At 37.6% G+C, this 22,844-nt stretch overlaps 1 protein-coding gene across 2 annotated transcripts in view; it reads right to left on the minus strand.

Moving 5' to 3' along the window:
• Positions 1 to 22,844, minus strand: part of AUTS2 (activator of transcription and developmental regulator AUTS2) — a 120,510-nt gene that overhangs the window by 47,723 nt on the left and 49,943 nt on the right. For both annotated transcript variants that reach the window (XM_082246228.1, XM_082246227.1), the window contains exon 3: positions 1,074 to 1,548. The gene's annotated coding sequence lies outside the window, so the exon portion shown is untranslated. The remainder of the gene's footprint in view (positions 1 to 1,073; positions 1,549 to 22,844) is intronic.

The raw sequence follows: 22,844 nt of genomic DNA on the forward strand, positions 1-22,844 counted from the left end.
ACTGTATGCCACCAATGCTACTGTAAAGAAAGAAAATAAAATTTTGGCTATCTTCTTGGACAAACTATTGCACAATAACTGGTTACTTCCATTCAAATAGTAATTGTATATGTAAGAATTTTGACCATAACAACCAGTAAACAGGCTGAAGAGGTTCATTGACAAAATGCTCAATGAACTAAACATCCCTTCCACAAATACAAATGTAGGTAAATGGGCAGAAAGTAACAAGGGGATACTTTCTTGTGGGGATCTAAAAAAATCCTAAATGAAAACTTGCCAAGAACTATGACCCTTTCTCAAGCACAATAAAAAGTTGATGTAACAGAATACAAAATATATAGGCAATGTTAACACATTATTAACAAAAACATCAAGGTATACCCCCCACTCACACACAAAACTTTAATGGATATTGGGAAGATTTGGCTTGTAAGCAATGGGAACCAAAAACAAGACAGTGGAACAAAAACATGTCTCCTTCTAATCAATAAAGAAAAGAAAATCCTAAAATCTTTCAGTTATTTTGACAATTTCTGCATAGCACTGAAGTCAAGATGACTGTCAAAAAAGTGAAAAAAAAAAAAAAAAAAAAAAAGCTGCTAACCAGCATAACGTGTACCTGTAGTAGGCTACTGATCTAGCTTATTTGACCAAATCTAGGGCTTTTCTGGCAAAGCCACAATACTTCCTGGTAGTGTCAGGGGTTACTCATTCCCTACCACCTCTAATACATGTCTAGTGGCCCATCACTAAGATTGGCTGCATCACTAGATAATAGGCATATGTTTTCAGTAAGATATGTGTAGGGCAAGTTATGACAGTACCAGGAAGTATCAGATCTTTTCCCACTCAAAAAAAAAACATGATTCAGGAAGGAAAGGGGGATGGGGATAGTCAGATGCCTGCAGACAGTTGCAGGTATGAGTAGGTACCACTGAGTACCTTTCTAAACAGCATCAAGATTTTTCATTAGAATGAAGCTTCTCCAAAGCTGCCGACAAATAAGGCTAATGATATCTAGTAAATGGAGGGAAACAACATATATTTATTAAAGCAATAATTGAACAAACCTTAAACTGTTCACACTTAAGCTGCTGCTGTTGTAATTGCACAAGTTCTGGGGCAATGACTGAGAGGGAGGTCGTGTTTGTACAGCTGGAGAGCTTGGATGAATAGGTTGCTGAGGAAGTGGCTGAGCCTTTTGTGGCAGCTGCACTTGTGGCTGAGGTGGCAATGGTGCTTCTTGCTCTAGAGGAGCATGAGGAATCTCAGGAGGCTCCTGCTGTGTTGGTGTTGGTGTTGCTGAAAGGGAAATTACAACTGGTCCAGGAGATGAAAGACACGGTTGTGCCTCTATTTCTGGTTGCACTGCAGGCAGAGATGGTGGGCACAGGTCCTTACACACCACCGTGTCAAACTGCAGCTCCTGAGTGCTCTCCTGGCTCTTCTCTTGACTTCTCTCTAGTCCCGACACTTTTGGTAGAACTGGACCTGAAGCATCTTTGCTGCTGTTTGTTGTCAGTAAACTGACACCCAACTCGGAATCTGCACAAAAGAAAATATACATTTATTATAATCAATGTCCTCATAAAAAACACATAGTTAAATATTAGATACAACTGAGAAAGCCCAAATATACATAAATATATATGAGAAAACCAGATACAACTACAAGTACAGGTTTCTACTTTTATGGGTACATTATTATAATACAAGCCATCTGACCTTCCACTGATTTCACCATATATTCATGTGATCAAACTTGATAAGTCTAGGTGTTTAATTTGCGAACCAAACTTCCAGATCACTCCTGAAACAAGACATCTCATGGCAACATTTTCTATGTCAACAACTAAGCCAGAAAACGGTTCATCCATAGGATTCGCTTTTGCTATACACAATCAGTAATTAATCAGTGTATGTTTAGTAATGCATCACAGTTCTGTCAGAATCAATTTAATTACTGAAAAAATAATTTTACTACAGGTCACAAGGCAGTTTAAAACACAGGTCCAGCCTTAAAGCAGACGCAGATGGAAAGAGGAAAAACATATGTGATAAAAGGTAGCCATGTACGAGGGTACTGAGAAGAGTGGCTAATTTTTTTGACACACATGAAAATCGCAATATGTGAACTAGCACTTGGCAAGAAAAGCTGGATGCATTTACATTATGCTTGGTACATAAAACAATCTTTAGTTTAATAGAATATCATTCCACGGTCTCTTTTGGGCGATGATAATCTAAAAGCATTAATCCCTAGTGCTGAAAATATGTGTGATTTCACTGCCTATCCTCACATATATACAGGACTAGCTGCCTTCTGATGTACATGTGGTTTTATTGCCAAAATAAAACCATTATCAAGATGTATGTAGCTGCTACACCTAGATACATAAAGGTTTTTGAATGAACTATGCCTTATCCACATCTGCATATTATTAATGATGATTTTACCAAGTTTATGACAAAATTAAAGTTACATTTGGTAATCTATTGTCATCTCAAGTAGAGCTTTTACTCCTTCAACATGCGAATTGAGGTGATGCAGCCATGTAAAACAGATGAAAATTGGAAAGCTCCTAATAGAGCTATCCAAAAAATACTAATTGAGACAAAGCTTTGAGGCAGTCCAAAACATACATAAGAAGTTATAGATGCGCAAAAAAATAGACTATAGTCTCAGCTTGAAAATCACAATCCCTCCCCTTCCATGAGTGTCAAAATGCATCAAAGCAGTGTTATGATCAAGGAGAAGTTATCTAGCATTCTGTCAGATACCCATGACACGTTTCTTAAGATCTGGACCCCTTGGATTACTTATGAGCTCAACTGCTTGGATTCAGCTACCCTCACTATGGTTTAGTTACCCTTACAGCTACACTGAAGCTTGGCTTGCAGCTGGGGCTAATGCCCTCAGGTTTCTTTTTTCTTCCTGTGGTTCTTTCTCCCCCCCCCCCTAGCTTTCTTCCCCTCTTGTTCCTATCTCTAAGCTTTTTTGCTTCCATCTCTATAAAGTCTTTTGCATTTTTACTCTTCTCCAAATCTACCATATACTGCATTTGCTCTATTTTATCTTTAGCTGTATCCCCTTTTACCATCTGGCCACTATTAGGTTGGAAAAAGATAGAAATTATAACATATATAAACAGGTATAATTTAAATGTTGACTTAGTTCATATCCTTGACAAAGATATATATATACATGTATAAAATAACTTTTTATGCTCAACCTTCCCACTTTCCTGCATACCTGGATAAAGGTCTGGTATAGATTTGGGGGGTGGGCTCATACCATTTTCTTTTGTGGTTGCCCCTTAAAACCCATACCAGAATACCAGACCCGAAGAGCCTGGTGTGGATAGTGGGGGGACCTTCACCTCCTTTGTTTTAGCTCTGCTTGTTTGCACCTTCCCCCCCTACACTGCCACATTTGGCACTTATTGGGGGTGAGGGGGGAGTTGGAACCTGGTTTTGACAGGTACAGACTCCCACTTTCTAGGTGTGTGTCCCAGAAGATGGCAGGACCATCCAGAAAGTGCAGCGACACTCGCACATGTGCAGTAGGGAACTGGCAGTGAAGCCTGAAGGCTTTACTGCTAGTTTCTCTTACTTGCAATGCACCTGAAGCTGATGATGAATTGGCTTAGGGTGCTGACATTGTAGGATCCCTGGACAGGTAAGTGTCCTTATATTAAAAGTTAGCAACTACAGTATTTGTAGCTGCTGACTTTTCATTTTTTTTCCCCCAGACTGGAACTCCCCTTTAACAACAAGCATTTGTGTATTAAGTAGTCCCCTTCCCCTTCAAAAAAATGCAGCACCATAAAAAAAAAAATTGTCAAAAAAGCATCAAAATGCACCAATGTCACAGTACAAAATCTCAATGAAAAACCGGATAAAGTCTCAACTGCACTAGTGTAAACCTAGCCTGACTCAGAAACCCTGTAAATATTTACATAAACCTAGTATTTCCAAGCACAAATTCTACATCATACACATAAACGTGACTTCTCTTCCTCAATATGAAACTCAAGGAAAAGGACATTTATATCTGAGACAAGTAAGACATTTACAACAATCTCAGCAATCACTTGTTTTGTTTTTCTCCATTCTAAGGAACATTTTCCTTGTGGGCCTAATTGCAGCATGAACATAATAATAAGTGCTGTAAGCTTTCATAAAGGTGATTCAAGTGCGGTCAAATCAATCACAAAGATAGTGCATAGAAATTGAGTAGCAGCAGTAAAGCGCAGTTAACATGACTTTAATCAACATAATTGTAATTGCAATTCAGTTCATTTCCCTTCTTATTATTCCAGAGGGAAACCATTGATTTAAACCTCCATCCTGCAAAGAAACCCAGTTGTAGACAAGTAAACTGCCAATAAAACAATGGGAGTCAGGCTTATTCAGGAAGGCAAAGAGTAATGGGCAAATTGAAAAAAATGATGCCAACCACTCAGAAATCAACTCTTGAGTGATCTGATTAAAGTTGCTATGGGTTGCTAAACTTTGTGCAAGACTTTTTGGCCTGCTTTATTTATTAACATTGAAAAAGGCTGATTTATGCAAAACCAGGTTATAAATTGTTTCCCATAGCAATCAATTATATATTTTCCCCCCATGGGTGAGAAAATGACAGATGGAATCAAACCTATTGCTAGGTGATATCTGTTTCATTTGCTTAAACTTATTTGTATTGATGAAGCAATAAGTGGGATTTGTTTGTAAAACTAACCCAATCTTTGATTTAACTTCCTAAACTGCAGTAGAATAATATCAAAGCGCCTCACAACTGCCATTTTCACTGTGATCAATATGGGATAATTTTTTTTCAAATATCCAATATGGTCCATATAAACCTTACAGTATAAAAAAACAACTTTTTTCATATACATCATTGACCTGAGAAAATAACATTTAAAAATAATTTCCATGAGTGTTCTGTTGCTGATCCAGAGTATAACAGACTATCATACACATTCATGGTACAATCTAACTGCCATACTTTCAGACTCAATTCCAGCCAATCATTGGTTAGTCCCTGTATTCTATTGCATTCTTCATAATATAAAAAAAAAAAATAACATTTTAACACCAAGAATCAGATCCCAACGTAAAAGGAAGCTTTTTAAAAATACGGATGCAACAGATAAGAAGACATTTTGATAACTTATGATCAGATCAAATAGAATATTGATCAGATGAGGCATATTTCTTTTTCTTTTGATATGCTTGTGAGTTGTTTAGTTTGCGATCATGAAGTATCTGTGTTGAACAGCTTTCCTTTACAGCCCATTCAGACTGGCGCGATCCGACTTTGTGGGGCGACCTGTGACGCTGTGCACCGCGACTTCGGCGCAACTTGCACGGACTTCATATAATTGAAGTCAATGCAAGTCGCCCCAAAGTAGTACAGGACCCTTTTTCTAAGTCGGAGCGACTTGTGTCGCTCCTATTAGAACGGGTCCTGTGCTAATCAATGGCGAGCGACCGAGCACGACTTGTCAGGCTGACAAGTTGCCTGACAAGTCGCGCTAGTCTGAATGGACCCTTAATAGTGTGTGAAGTATTCATTTTTTTATCCAGCCATATTCAAAAATATCAAATAAAAACAAAAGATAAAATAAGTATCCATGGCTCTGTCAAGGAACAAAAAAATAATTGTATACCAAAGGCATAAGTGAACTGGTCAACCCTTGTAACCTGTATACAACCTATTATAAGAAGAATTTCAGGAAATGTAAAAGTCTATAGTATACTAGTCTATAGTATACTGAGCCAACAGCTAGCAAATATTGTTTATCTGCAAAGTAGGGGAGGGATTTCACATTATAATGTGTCTCTGTTCCATCATTAAGTAGCAGCACAAGAGAGGGTCTCACTTGGAACAAAACCAACTAAATCAACATCACCCACAGGGGAAAAAAAATGACACTTCTGGCTACCGTCATGCAAATAGTTCATTTGCAGCTTATATCATTAAATTGTACACAATAAAGGGTTCATGATAGAAAAGAGAAGCCCAGCAAACCGAATATATTCATTTGTGAGACAATGGAAATAGCATTGTTTCAAAGCTTGAAAACAGATCCTTTCCATCAAATAACTGCAAATATTAAGAGGCCGTCAAAAACCTAATATGAGCAGAAGCCGTTGTGTTCCCAATGCTCCTTTCTCACATTCCCAGTAGGTACGTTCTAAATCTGCTTACACAGGTAAAGAATAATGAAATACATATCCTAGCTTTAATTAAGACTCCAGGGCTTTCAGAATGAGTGTAGTCTGTGCATAAGTGGAGTCTCTGGGGATTTAATATGTCAGTTTTTCTAATCTCCATAAAAAAAAAATATGGTAATGATAAGCCTGTTTGAAAAATTGTGAATCGCCCCCCTCCCCCTCCCCAACTACATAATCTTCTGTCGTTATGCAACAACAATGGTGTCTTCATATCTGTGTATTTGAGAGGGTCTGTGTGCTGCCTTGACAGAACGTGCAATTATCTTTCAAGTCAATGTGAAGGGCTTGCATACTTGCCAGAAATGGAGAATAAGCATTCCTGTGCTATTTCTAACATAAAAAATGTATTGTTCTACCAAATATGCTACAGCTGGTAAGATTAAGTTTCTATTGTGTTATATGGGCTGATCACTTAAAGAAAATTATTTTAAATATGGAGACCAGAGAAGATAGTGTGTGAGATTAGAAGGAAGTCAGGCCAGAACATTTTTTTTTTGTTTTGGATACAGTGGTGAAGGATGAGAACCCTTATCAAGATTTTGCTGTCTGTGTTGTACTATGGAATTTTTCCCTTACTTCCCACCTTGGCAACCCCCAGTCCCAAATGGGACACACAGCAATATAAACAAAGATTCTAAATGTTTTTCTTCCTATTGTAAAAGTGTTTCATTGCTGTCATCTATGTGGAGATTTTCCAAGCTTGCTGACCCATTCATACTAAGTACAATGGACAACCTTGCTCAGAGTACCCAGAAGATACCTTCTCAAGCACAAGGACGTGCAAACAGTGTCTTGACCAGGACGAAAACAATGGATTCTAGTGCTACAGACATGATAAATACTTAGCCATTGTGTTCCTCTAAGGGCTTGGTTTGGTGGCACACCAAAAACTAATACGGAGGGTCCCAATATTGTTTATAAGGCAAATTGGAGGAGTATTCCATTGGGCAATCAAGCACTGAACAAAATCCCAGACTGACCAAAATACACTTATAATCAATCTAAGCAAAGGTAAATTTAGAATCAAACAACACTAAAAAATACTTCGAAAATGGCACTATTCGTCAAAGGAAAACAAAGTAAACACTCAATGACGAATGTAAGGATGGGTTTACCATAGTATTTAACTTGCATATCTTAATACAACTGTGTAAGTAGGGTAAACACTGTTTACTTGGAAACTGGTCATACAAACCAATTTCATCTTTCTTCATTTCCTGTCATTGCTACAAGCACAAAACTTTATACAATCAATAGTGAAATAGAAGAAAGCCTCTGAGGTTAATGCATATTCTACCAGGGACAGACGGTGAATCCTGTTCATTTTCACACAGATACGGTTTCTATTATTTCTTAAACTATCCATTTAACAACTATAATTTGCTGTCAGCTGTGCAATTCATAAGCACTTTGTTTTGAGCAGTAACTGTACTGTAAGTGTTTATTAAAGCAGACTTCTTGTATTAAATACGCTGGCAGCGTTCCCAACATACAGGCTCAAGGCACAAAATTAATATGCTGACATTTAATGTTAATAAAGGGTCTGAACAATATGCGCCTCTTCAAATTCCTTGTTCATTTGGAATTTAATTTACAGAGAAAATGTGCTCCTCCAGATCAGCTGTGTTGGTAAACATGCATTAAAATTGACAGTCATACAGCCTCTAATCATTTAATAAACTTTTAACCGCTGATACTATGTGACAGGATGGATGTTTCCAATAAAGAATTTCTATGAAGCCTGTGTATTAAAAGCATGCGGTTCAGTAAGCTTTCGACTAAAGTCAGTGAGCAATAAAAGAAAGAACACATAGAAAGGAACAGACTGTGCAAAATACTGTACTAGATCAGGTCAGAGGACACCGTGTGGTGGAATCAAACTCCATTAATAATGTACACAGCTGTTTCTGGAAACCATTCATACACTTTGTGTTACAGACTGTGCAGTTGTGAAGATTACTGATTCATGAAGCTTGCAAAAATAATGCCTCAGTTATTGGATAAAAAATAAAAACAATCAGATATCTGTCTATAGTCATTTCTGGGAGCAAACTATACACAGAGAACAGAACCCAGAAGATTCAAAGGAAAGTAAAACAGCGAACATGGAAGAATCAAGGATCCAAGGTTACAACCTGCTTGTGGCGAAGAAAGTTGGCTTTATTCTGAAAAGCCAGCTTTAGCATAACCCAACCTTACAGTTCTAAGTCTCTGAGAAGGTATTTGCCTAAGTGCTGCAAAGTTGGCAAACAACCTTTGGTACTCACAGCAGCATACATGAACTAGCATTGCCTCTTTTACACAGAATGTTTTTTTGTTTTACAGGTACTTACAAGGCTTAGAATCTTTAATTTACAAAAGGAGTATTGACTCAGCCTGTTCAGCAGGGATTCAAACCGTGTATGGGCAGGCTGATTGTACCCAAGTTGATCGCTCAACTTGGATACAACCAGCCTGTCATATTTTCCATGCAATTAATGCCAGTGACAGCGATGATCACTGTTTTCTCCTGGCCAGAAAGGCCCCCCTAACCACCCCAATCACCCCCTCCATGCCGAGAGAACACAGTAGCTCAATCCCATGATTGCATGAAAGAAAATCGCACCTTAATGGCCAGCTTAAGCGAATGCTCGCTTTAGGTAAAAATGATCTGCTTCTTTAGTAAATCAGTCATATAAAAAATATAACTATATATTCTAATGAAGAAAAAGGTGTGTGACACTCCAAGTACAGAGACGCCAGTCACCTTTTGCCTGTCTCTAGTACCAATGAGTTGATGATGGAAGTCTATAGAGCTTCCCCTCACTTACTAAGCTCTAGAGCAACTGCACCTGCAAAGTACACAGTTTATTTGCCTTTAGTAAACCAATTGCACCATTTTGAAGTTGGATACACCTATAATAAATCCTGTAGCTTTGAAGGGTCTTATTGAAGGTCCCTTGAACCTCATTTAGGGAAAGGGAGACTTGACTGCCGGAAGCATGGTGGGTGTGAACCTAAAAGAGAAGTTAAGTAGCTCCCTTAGAATTGGCTACAAAGACCTGAGGTGACTGGGTGGAGCCTGAACTCTAGGAAAAGGCTACACTGGAGCACATCCAACTGCTCTGAGGAGATTCGGCTGTGACAAGAGTTGCCCACCACTCGCTCGTTTTGATGTTTTGTCACAGCTTTGTTGGCGGTTTTGACCTTGCCAGCCATTGATGTTGCTTTATGGGCTATGCCCTCCAGTTAAATTATGTGGTCAGTCTAATGTCTGTCTGGCACTTATGGTAAGGACAGGCCTCCTAGACTATGTGAGTTTATGTTTTCTGGGTGCTCACAGTATAACCGTGACTGGCATTGTTGTTTGGTACATTTGGAAAGTTGTTACTTTTGGAAAGTTCAATAAAGCTGTGGTCTTGCCCTATTTCCAACTTAATCAGCTTCTGTGTCTTTTGGGGGGGGCAAAGTATTGTTTATTAGTTGGTCATAAATGAGCCTATGCTTCTCAGCATTCATGTGTTTGAAACAGAGCCAATATAAATAATGTAAGTACAATAGGTAATGTCTATGGTGACCCATGTACCTACTCTATTTATTGCACTGAACACATGCTTTTTTGAAGAGTAAGTGATAACACACTGATGATGTCTATTGTGCATTAACTCAAACACGCAATAAATTAGCTTTTACCTTTTACAGTAATATACAGTATATTTCCCAAGCAATGTAAGATAATGGAAGATAATTTGTTGCTGTCGGTTACTGTACTAAAAATTGCAAATTATCTTACTAAATAAGCATAATATCAACCAGTAAAAAATAATACATTGTTGTTTTGGGCTTTAAAGGAATTCACTGCTTCTTTTGTGAAATTTGAGAATATATTGCTCCATAGTGAAAGTACAGAGTTCTGTAATGATTTAATTGAAACATATGTATTGCTTGTAATTAATATGTCAGTATATAAATGTTCATAGCCTGGCCACTGTTTTCATTAAAAAATGAAGAGCATGAGCAAAAATAAATAAATAAAATATTTTTGGTTGCTGTTAATATACAAGATGTAATGCAAAAAAAAAAAAAAAAAAAAAAAAAAAAAAAACAAGATCTGTGTATAAGATATTTATTTCTACTCATAAAGTCAGCCCACACTAATGCTAATGAAAATGCTTCATGTCTAGACCTACTTCATTCCATTGGGTTCCAGCATCTGCCATCAGTTTATCATACTTTCTTCCTCTGGAACAATATCCTTTTGTTTCTTTCTCAAATTTAATTAAAAGAAATGCAAAGCTGGAATTGCATTTTTTTTTTTTTTAATTCTTACCCGTCACAAGGATTAAAAAATAAATACTTTTAGGCAACCTGTTTATTCAAGGCACATTGAATTCCATATTTTTCAGGATAGAGAGACATAAGGCCTTGCTCAGCTAAAGGAAATTGAAATGAAAGTTTGACATGATGTCTAAACATGTATTATATCTGATGAAAATTGGGAGTATTTGATCTTACTTTTAACTTGTGAATTTTTAGCAACGAGCTGATGAAAATGTTAAACATCCAAAAAAATCAGATATCCTATTTTACATGGGGGAAATATTTTTCTTTCTTGAGTAGATAAAGAAAGCTCCCACTGGGCTGAAAGTGGATGTAAACCTTATGCGTGAATTTTGACTTGGGCACATATATCTTTGGTGTTTACTTATCTATCTCCAAAGCCCTAAGTTCTGTGTCTTTCTGCTGCTCTGTTCCTCTGCTATCAGCATAATAACTTCTGACAAGTTCTCTGACATAGGAGATAAAAGCAGCTGGAAATTTGTGTCTGGAGAGTGCATAGAGAAAGATTAGCAGAGAGTTTGTCTATTCACAGCACAGCTCTGCATGTTTCTTCCTTCCTCTGCCTATGTGGAGGGGTTGTGTTCCTTTCCTCCAATCAGCTGTCACACAGTGTATGCCAAGACTCCACACCCAGTGCTGGAACAGGAAGAACAATTTCTAACACAATGGTCACTTTCTAAACAGTGTAGAAAGCAAAAAACACACTTTGTTTCATGTCTGTGTATCATTTGAGGCTGTTCACTTCACTGGGTATATGTGAGGGTTCACATCCACTTTAAGCTAGTTTGTAAATGAATTTCATGTTGGCTTGTCTGTGATGCTCTAGATAGAAAGGCATTCTCCCATAGAGTTAAATGAAGGCTATGAAAAGTGCCAACTCCAATCTGTTCACCCTATAGCAAGAAGAACAGTAGATACTGTAAGTAACTTAGAAAGAAGGCCATGCATATAAGGCCTCAGAGCAGGGATGTCAGACTTACTGTATATATTAGGGACCACATGCTATCTCACTGTTTGCATGCAGACGACCATCATTTCAGACTGAACAAAACTGTTCTAAAGCTGGGGATGCACATTCAGTTTTTTTTATTCAGCCAGTGGGTTATTATTATTTTTATATGGGATTTATATAGCACCAACAGTTTGCGCAGCGCTTTACAACATGAGGGCAAACAGTACAGTTACATTACAATACAATTTATTACGGGAGGAATCAGAGGGCCCTGCTCGTTAGAGCTTAAAATCTAGGGAAAAAATTACATATTCCCACGTTAACACAACAATGTGTGATGCAGGGATCTCTCCGGCTGCACTATTGTATTCTGCCAGGAGGACTCCAACCCTGCCAGAATACACTGATCCGTACTTGCAGTCATCATTAAGGTTTTCAAGCATGACCGTTTGACATTCCCGCTGAACTGGCCAAATTTCAGTACGTGAATACTGGGCTTAAAGCTTGTGAAAGAGTACTCTAGTATAATTCAGGTAAGCAAGTATTTTAAGTCATTATGCAGTGACTAACATACAGTATTTTTTACATGACCACCATCATGTTTTTGTAACAATTCAATGATGGAACTGAACGCAGGTTCACAACCAAATTAAAATGTACTTAGCTAAGTGAACATTTTCAGCCTCATTAGTAAGTGACCCCATACGCTAGCATTCTGAGAAAGAGCAGTTAGGAACAACTATTGTGTAGCACTAAATCAAAAAATGTCCTGTGCTTGGTAAGCTCTTGATGGAGTCTAATTGAATACACCGTAGTGGGACTGCTGCAGACTATAAAGCAGCCGACAGAGCAAATACCAAAGTTTACAAACAATAGTGCGCTGTCCCTCTAAATAGGTAAATAATACAAAACATATATAAACATAAGTAAAAAACAGATTAATCACATGACAAACTGTCTCCTACCAAAGCGTTTCCCCAAAACTGGCGTCATCTGGGATCATCACAAACCCCCCAATCCCAGATGGGGAAACGTGTTGGCAGGAGAGAGTGTGTGTGACGTCACCAGGCGCTGATAGCGCCATAGCATTTCTTTGAAAGTTTGCTTTTATTTACTTTAATATAAGTGAACATGATTGTTTTTTAATAAATGCATGCTATATTACACTATGAGATTCTCCCTGCTTGTTTTGTATGATAACTGCTGATGAGCAACTGAAGGAAGATTGAGAGTAATTTCTTGCCATTTGTATAGGTGGAGTTTATGATTCAGGATACCAATTAGCATTGGTCCAATGGAATGCAGGCTTATATAATCCCTGTAATTCGGGATATACTCTGTGGGGTAAGCGGCCAGCTTTTTTAAGGAGCACCTTCGAGCACTCTGCACTTTGGAAATTGATTGCACAGCAAGCACCTTTTTCACTGTTCACTGTAATTTATTGCAGATGAACGTTCTGTTTAAGAACGTTCATCTGCAATAAATTACATACGTGTTCTCAAATAAAAACGTAGGCCTCCTGCACACGTGGAGTTTTCTTCTGAATGACAGAAATCCTGGCATGAAGAGATCTGCTTAACAAAACATAGCTAAAGCCACAGAATGTACATGTATGTGTTAAAGCGTATTAAAGCGCGTCATGTGTTTGAGCGTTAATTGCTTCCATTGGCCACAATAATAATGTATTCTGGCCATTGGAGAGCATCAACGCTCAAACACATGTAGCGTTTAGGAGTGTTTAGACACGTTTACACACATTTTTGGAATGTTCAGCAATTTTTCTGTTCTCCACCTCCTCTCCTGAATGCACTTTGTTTTTAGTTTTTTCAGCCTGTAAACGCTCCTCTTCTAATATGCCTGTAAACGCCTATGTGTACACATGGGCTAACATAAAGATGCTTTAACAGAAAATAAACCTCCAAATGCCTGTAAAACCAGCGTTTTTAAGCCCTGTGGGCATGAGACCTTACTATTGAGTAAATATGTCCTTTAATAAACCATCCACCATCTCCCCATTACAGACATCCACATACTATCCTAGCTGTACTCTGTCAATGTCTGAAAAAAGCTGTATGATTCTATACTGCTCAGAAATATTAAAGAAACACTTTTTAATCAGAGTTTAGGATCAAGTTAAATAAACTACTGCGATAAATAATCTGGTCAGTAAAGTAGCAGAGGGGGTTGTTAATCAATTTCAGCTGCTTTGGTGTTAATGAAATTAACAACAGGTGCACTAGATGGGCAGCAATGAGACAACCTCCAAAACAGGAACGGTTTTACAGGTGGAGGCCACTGACATTTTTTTACCTACTCATCTTTTCTGACTGTTTTTCACTTGTTTTGCATTTGGCTAGGGACAGTGTCACTTCTGGTAGCATGGACCCTATAGAGGTGGCACAGGCAGTCCAACTCCTCCAGCATGGCACATCAATACGTGCCATTGCCAGAAGGTTTGCTGTGTCTCCCAGCACAGTCTCAAGAGCATGGAGGAGATTCCAGGAGACTGGCAGCTACTCTAGGAGAGCTGGACTGGGCCGTAGAAGGTCCTTAACACATCAGCAGGACCGGTATTTGTTCCTTTGTGCAAGGAGAAACAGGATGATAACTGCCAGAGCCCTACAAAAAAATTTTTTCACTTTGATTTTCAGGGTGTCTTTGAATTCAGCAATCTGATAATTTTCATTACCATCAAACGATGTGGCATCCTTTCATTCCTAACACATTACCCAGTCCATATCAATATAAATATCCAGCATTATATTTTTCCTCATTGAGATCTGATGGGTTTTCAAAGTGTTCCTTTTTTTGAGCAGTGTATATAGATCTGCCCAGAACACAGAGCACTTTCGCCTTTCTGCAACCAGCTTTCCCTGGCTGGCCCTAATACTCAATATGGCTCCCAATGTGTTTACCCAGACTGCTCTTGTTCTCTGACTTGAAGATGTGAAAACAATTTTTGTTTAGATAAACACATCAAGTCCCTGAATTATAATGGAAAATCTGCAGGGAACATGTGCCACAAACTCTTTATTGATATGTGCCCAGCTTGGACCATGCCTACACCTGGTTACATATGGCCTCGGGCATAAATTTTGCTTCCACCCAGTTTTAATAAACAAAATATTCAAATTAAATTTACTTGTAACCTCTTGTTTGCATTTCCTGTTCCTCTATCAGCCAACCTCTAACAAGTCCTCTCTATTTGCATGCTTATTTAAACAAGAACACAAAGCTGTCACACAAAGTGTCAGATTCGGATCAGTGTCATAACACTGTGCACAACTAAGTTTATATAGCCAAATAACCGGGCAGGTCAAGCAATAAACGTATAACCTGAGATGAACCCTTCAGCATGTTTCTCATTAGACTAAATGTACTGTTCCTTCCTGTTCCTTCTATGTAAACTAAACGATTATTCAAACCTATAGACACATAAACAGCAATTAATATTGTGAGTAAAGACAAAAAAGCACACAAAAGCTTGGCCTAATATTGAAAAATCATTTGCATTTGCATCATTTGTAATTGCATTTCAGTCACAATTACATGTAGTAATTTAAGTCCACAATTCACTGAGATAAAATGGGCTGATAAGCTTTTCCATATAAAATATGTGTAGTTTAGCAACATAAAAATGTATTTGCAAAGAGCATTGATCTTTGCATAGTCTTTCAGTGCAAGACTAAGACGGTCACTTATACCTTTTATTTTAGTCGATAAAACAATTTTGTTGTGTATACCCATGAATACTAGCCATTGTATTGGTATTCATGATACTCAATAAAAAAATGGTAATCCTTTTCTACTCAACCTGGCACTCACTTTAGTTATTATGGTACAAAGATATGCAAATTGCAACAACTTCATAAGTGGTAAGATTCATTATGATAGGTTGCTATGTGGTACTGTAAAGTCTTTTTCTTTCCACTATATTGCTAAGTAAGTTTTACAGTGTATGATTGTATCCAATGACTAGAAAAATCTATTTTCATTTACTGCAACACAAGGGCCCACCTTTCGTCTAAATTTCCTCCAATACTTTAATTCAGACAATAAATATCAGTTAGTCGGTTAAAAAAAATCATGCACACCATCAATATTTTTTTCAATGCTCACATTAACATACATGATATCCTTCGAGCATGGTATATCTGTTAATAGTGATGTAAAGCTGTTCTCTTTGGCACTACAAAACAAAGAAGGCCTGGACTGTCAAACTGACCTTTGCTTGTGTATCTGCTTATTTATAGCCTGGTGTGCACTATAGTAGGATGCAGCCAAATAAAAAAAAATATTAGTTCCAGACAATCGGCAAAGGAGGGATGATATCAATGTATCCAGAAAGACTGTAAAAATTGATTTTACATTCGAATGTCAGATTTCACAGCTGTTATCAAAGGATTACAAGAAGGCCATGACATGGGAGAGGTATTATTAAGGAGCTCACAACATCTTTTTACAGGTACTGTTTGATGAGATAGCAAGAAGAATAGCAAGGTTCCCATTAAAGCCCTTGCAGACAACAAATGATTCAGTCCAACCATTTTTGGTTGGATAAGGAGACAATTGTCAATATTGAGTTCCATTGGAAATCGTGATTGGGAAGGTTTTGAAAACCTTGCATGATCCACCTGATAGGGATGTGTTGTCACATATGCCTAAATGAGGCAACTCTTCATGCATCTAAGAGATTACACTGCTCTGTTGTGATTGCTTTATAATATAAAAACATTCTTCTAAGGAGTAAGCATATATCCCATTCCACCTGATAAGGGCTTCACCTCAGGTGTCTGCAGCACGCCATGGCCTGAGGAATTGATGCACAATGCAACTGTGTCTAAAGAAGTGCTGCTGTTACTGTATATTCACGTAATGTCTGTGGCCACTTTTTCTGGTCTTAAAATGTAATGGTAGTTTAGTTCTTACATTCAATAACTAGTATGCAATGTAGCTTCACTGTTATTTCATATTTTTATTATCTGAGAACTAACTGGCATTATAAACCGCAAAACTTTGAGTGATTTCTTTGAACCGTTACTGGTACCAATTTGGGATATGTGTTTACAACTCCATTTTTTTTTTTTTAGGAGTACAAACACTGTTTATTTCACTACACAGGAAAGTGTAATGGCTGCATTTTTGTAAGATAAGGAGAGTTTTATTGTAACTAATTCTTTGAGACAAGGCTGGATGAAGTTAGCTTTTATTGTGTTACACTAAGCAAAGAGAATCAAAAGGAAGACAGACACACATGACGCTAATTCAGTAATGGCTGGCGGAAAATTTAAAAACCTTTGTTTTATCAAATCGAAAAAAAAAATACAGTTCTGTATTTAATCTGGAGCCTTTTTTTCCTTTGTTTATTTTGCTGAAATAGTCAGTAAACTGAAAAACATGTAAAACCACAATGATGAAATACTATCCAGAGTAATAGAGTTCACAATGACTAGTAGAAAATGTATATCTACAATACTTCATCACACTCCCAAAGATATGTTCATTTAACACATAGAATACCTTACAAAAAAAAAACATATGAAAAAAAAAAAATAATAATAATATGATTTCAAGGAAGGTACATTTCTATAGTTAACCATCCAGAGTTTGAGAGGGCCTCTTACTAGGACCTTTAAGGGATCTGCATAGGCTTGACCCAAATGTATCCGCAAAACTCCTTTTCCTCCTTTAGAGAATTATTCAGCATCAAAGAAAAAAAAAAAATGGCTAACCCCCACTCCCCATAGAATGCATTAAGATAAAAAAACCTTCTGACTTTACAACTCCTTCAAAGATGTCATTTTGCCCACTGTTGTTGACTGTGCTGACATGGCTATGTGGGCATTAAAACTGCTGTACTGGCAAGGCTCAACATTGAGCAGGTATGAACATATGCACATCAATACCAATAAGCCCTTTTTCAGTTGATTTAAGTAGAGTGGGTAATGCCTCGTACACACGTTCAGATAATTGTACAAAAATAATCGCTTTCGACCTGATCTCACGATAATCTGATGGTTAGTACACAGCTTTCGACAGCTGACCACTACAGTTCGTCCAACAAAATCCGAAGGGACAAACACGAAAACTTCTGTCTTATGATAGACTAGCGAATGACAATCGTTTATTCAGTACAGTATGCGTCTGCTAAACATCGATCGACAAAGACCACGCATGATCAGAAACACTAAAATAGTACAGAAAAAGCCTGAGTGCCTTTGTTTTTGTTTTGCACTATCTGATACATAGCTACGCAACCAGGAAGCTTTTCCAGAATCGTACGAAAAAAATCATACGCTAATACGCACTGTTAAAATCGATATTAGTATCATGCAACAAAATGCAAACGATAAGTCGTCCCATTATCTGAACATGTGTACGAGGCATAAGTGTTTCAAACCCTTTCTCCTATACAATCAGGTAAATAAGAAAACTGAGGATAAATACAACTATATAGAGTTAACCGTGGCTCACCTTATCTACTAAATGTTTCCTTCTACAGCTCCATGAATGACCTAAACCTGCCAAGCATTTAGAGTTTAATGGCCTAATCTGTCTACATTTTACAAAAGACAGATTATCTCTTTTTTTAAATACCCTTGTTCCTTAAATTTCCTCCTTGTCATTTAGCCAAAGGAAGCTCTTAATCTTCCAAAAGAACCAGAACACTTTCCGATGTCTCTGCAGAAAAAATAAGATGACAAAAAGCAACCCCGGAATGTGAAAAGAAAGCTGAGGCTTTAGGATAATCTCGAGATTTTTGGGGGCTTTCTGTATAGTTGAATCTCAAGTCACATCTGCAATTACTCTCAACAAGGCAGCGGAAGAACAACCTTAACAAGAAACAAAGCTCCTTTCACTGAATCTGTCAGACTTGGAACAACTTACTATTCTTCACTGACCAACTCTAAACACATTTTCTTAATTGCTATTTTCTATCTGCAAAGTCCATTTGGCAGTTGATGAAACAAGCTTGACTCACTTCAGTGAGGTAAATTCCTGAATGTCACTCCCTATTTTTTGAAGGGTTAGATTACAATAATAACGTAAAAAAAAATTAGAGGTTGGCTAAGTAGTTTCAAATGTTACAGGCTGGTTTCCAGTTGGCATTCTTATGTCATGACTGAAATTGCTTTGAATGGGGGAATTTATTTTGATACTCCGCAGACAGACCTGCTTAATCTGTGCTTTGTTTAAAAGTCTTAGCAGATACACGTAGCATTACAGTGATAATATCAGCACTATGCAAACCTGTTTTTAACCCGGAGGTGTTGTAATAAAGGATAAAACTAGAATTACTACATTGTGATTTAACCATTCACCTATACTATTTTAATGTGCTTTCCATGCACACAGAAACTGGAAACTGAAGAAAGGGAAAAAAAAATCACCAATGAACAGTAGTTTTCCAATAGGCCATTCCCTGGCTGGAACATTTTGTCCATCTTTAGCATTATTTTTCCAGACTAGCAGTTAAAATACTGATTTATTAGCAGATCTGCAGTGCTGGGATTACATTTTTATTTAAATGCACTTTAGTCTCACAATATGTTGGTGGTGCCTTTTGTATACTTATACAGTTTTCAAAATAAAAAGATTACAAAAAGTAAAAAAGGTCTGATTGATAGAGATAGATAGATAGATAGATAGATAGATAGATAGATAGATAGATAGATAGATAGATAGATAGATAGATAGATAGATAGATAGATAGATAGATAGATAGATAGATAGATAGATAGATAGATAGATAGATAGATAGATAGATAGATAGATAGATAGACAGACAGACACTCAGACAGACAGAGAGAGAGAGACAGACAGACAGACAGACAGACAGACAGACAGACAGATAGATAGATAGATAGATAGATAGATAGATAGATAGATAGATAGATAGATAGATAGATAGATAGATAGATAGATAGATAGATAGATAGATAGATAGATAGATAGATAGATGCCAAGTGAAAAATATTCTCTGAATGCAAACTGCAAAATACAAATGGAGTTAAGAAATGTAGGGTACATATTGCAAAGCAGCAATCAAACTCCCTACATTTTTAATGTTTAAGTGTGTTTAAGTAAATGTTTAAGTAAAAGTTAAAAAAATCACTTACAGTTTTTGATCTTCCTGTCATTGCAGAATGCATACTGCTTAGATACATAGCTCAAAGTAGTTTACCTATCAATGCTTGGTCACACATGAGTTACATTAAAGTGACAGTAGTAAAGTAGAAGAAGAGGTTCAGTGGTTTATACACTTTTTCCCTCACTCAACTGTCTGTCATTGTATTCCCTTCAACTGTCAATGATCCAACCATGCATTCATGCTCTAGCCTACAAAATGCTGCTTCTTTTTCTAATAGTGTGATTGCTTTCATAGAACTTTGTTAAAGAGAAAACATTAGACTAGATTGACTAGCCCAGTGTACCACCTACTTCTACTTCTACTACGTTCTAGTATTAAGGCATTATTAATAAAGTTTTAGTCTAAAGCATTACAATACTTACAACCACATTACCAAACTGCCCTTCTCATCCTCCCCACTCATATATAGTGGCCACTATAGATTATAAATCAGTGGGAAACAAAGAATGATGACCTACTGCTCTTCGGCCCCCTATCAGATAGTGGACTACATGGTACTAACCTTGTGCAGCCTTTCCTCTATAACTTTTAGAGCATGGGAGCTAATTGGGGTTAAGGTTGTTTTATGTAATCTTATTATTCAGAAGACACAAAAATTGACTCTAGGTCCCCCTTGCTTCCGACAAAATAAAAATTAACAGTTAGACCTTTTAAATACCCATTTGGGTCCAATCAGTAACTTCCTCACTGCCACTACTATCCTGGCAGCATCTATAGATGAGTTATGTGTGAGGCAGCAGCAATATTTCGCTGTTAAGGAAAATATAAGAACAGTCTTTCTCAACCTTTTCAACACTGATGAACCCTTGAAATAACTTTCTGGTCTCAGGGGACCCTTGCTAAAAACGGCAATATCGACAGCTCAGAATACATTAGTGTAACGGTCAATTCGAAGAATGCTCCTTACACTTGTAGCTTTGGGAAGAATTACCTCCTTACAGACAGCTAAGAAGATCAAGGGTGTCACTGGAAACTTATCTGAGAGGCAGAAATTGATCAAAGAACCCATAGCAACCTCTGAAGGAACCTTAGGGTTCCATGGAACCCTGGTTGAGAAACCCTAATTTAGAAGATATTTACAGTATGCTATTTTGTTATGGCAGGAGCAATGAGGAACAGAGGATCTAAAGGTAAAAAAAAGTTATAGTAGTTTAATGCCATCTCTCTAAATACTAACCTGAGTCCTGTCTTGATCCAGAGCTGCGCCCATCTGCAGTGGCACTGGTCTGTGTTTCTTTCCTCGCAGGATACAGAGGCAGCAGTCATTGGCTCCTGCTGCTGTCAATCAAATTCTATGAGGAATTTGATTGACAGCAGCAGGAGCCAATCTATGGGTGGGGCCAAGTCATGCTGTTTGTGTCTATGGAGAAAGCCCACAGGTGTACCCCCATAGCAAGCCACTTGCACAGTATATGGTTATTACAGAGAAAAATCAATAGCCACCTAAAGATGTATGATTTCAATTTACTATAAGCATGCAAAGTCAAATTAGAAAATTTTCTGGCCACATACAGTAACATGCAAAATGCCGAAGGTGTATGTCTATATTTATTGTATTGGGCAGAATAGTGGCACAAAAGAAATCTGAGGATATATACTGTATATAGGAATAATGCCTCGTCATTTAAATATTTTCCAGATGATTATCCCCCCACACTCTGACCCCTACTGCCTACATAAGTCTGTAAGAGGCTAACTCCAGAGGTCTGAAAATGATAGTTTCCAGATTTGAATAAAATTGGCTGGATCAAGCAATATTCATTTCATATCAATGTATAGCTACATTATGACATCCAAGTAAATTGACCATCTTGGGTATTCACTATGTTGTCCTGATTTATCAAATGTTGTTTATCAGGAGAGGTCTTGGAGCTGATGTTCTCAGGGCTATTTTAGGGCAGTTAGGCCACATTGACTTTAGCATTCTAATTATTTTGACTAGAAATAAAACCATTTTTACATCCTTTAGCAGTGCTGATAAGCTATTTTTTGAAACACATCAACCTTTTAAAAATGCAATTGTTATGTACTTGGGTAAAATTTAGAGCCACAGTGGTGGACCTTATGCTGTTAGGGTTGAAATGCATCAGCACTTTTGCCACATCTCTTCTATATCCTGTGTCTAAGATGGTTACAATGGTAAAATGGTACTTTTCGCTGACAATTTTCCTGAGACTCTAATGGAATATTTATCTGATGGTAATACAAATCCACTTGGCACTTTTATTTTATAGAAGCCAAGTGTCAATTCAGTAAATTCCTAGCTGTCAACTCATCAAAATGAAATGCTTCTTAAATAGAGATCCATGTACTTTCAGCTCTTTTTACTGCATGTCATTCAGCTACTGTTCAGGTGGAATTATAATATCAGTATTTTGTGTTCCATATTCCAACTGCATTACTATGTCATTAGCCATTCACAAAAGGGGTGCATTTGGTGCAAAGTATATAAATATAAGGTACAAAAATTAGATAAGTATATGTGTGTACATATATCTGTGTACCCTACATCCATATCAGCCAACATTTCCATCCAAATCAACATAAAAGGCAACCAGCAAAAAGGAGGTTAGTGGAAATCAGTGGAACTGTCGCTCAGTGGCGAAGCTACAGAGGTATAGGACACAGTGCAAATATGGAATGCCCAATGCCCCCACTTGTAGGGGATCCCCTACTTAAATGTACACTCCTAATGACTTTGACTGACAGTAGCAGGAGCCAATGGCTCCCACTGCTGTAAGCCAATCAGGAGTGCGAGTCCCGGAGAGCCAAGGCTCTCGTGGACATCACTGGATCGGGAAGGGGCTTAGGTAAGTATGGGAAGAGGGGGGGGGCTGCTGCACACAGAAGGTTTTTTACTTTCATGCATAGAATACATGAAGGTAGAAAACATTGTGCCTTTATAACCACTTTGAGCATTCTGCAAAATAGCCCATGTATGGACAGCAGATGACACTTAAAGTGGATGTAGACCCAAAACCTAAAAAAAATAACTTAATTACGACTTCTACCTGGTACAGTAGAAGATTTCAAGTCTATTGTGCCCAGTCCTGCCATGAAGAGTTAATCCAGCACTAAGCAATCCTCTTGCCTTTTTTTGCTAGGATAAAAACTGACACACAGATAAATTTGTGTCCCCACACCCCCCACTACTGTGACTGACATTTCTTTCTC

This window comes from Pelophylax lessonae (genome assembly GCF_965119305.1).
Source record: "Pelophylax lessonae genome assembly, chromosome: 2".
Classification (NCBI taxonomy): domain Eukaryota; kingdom Metazoa; phylum Chordata; class Amphibia; order Anura; family Ranidae; genus Pelophylax; species Pelophylax lessonae.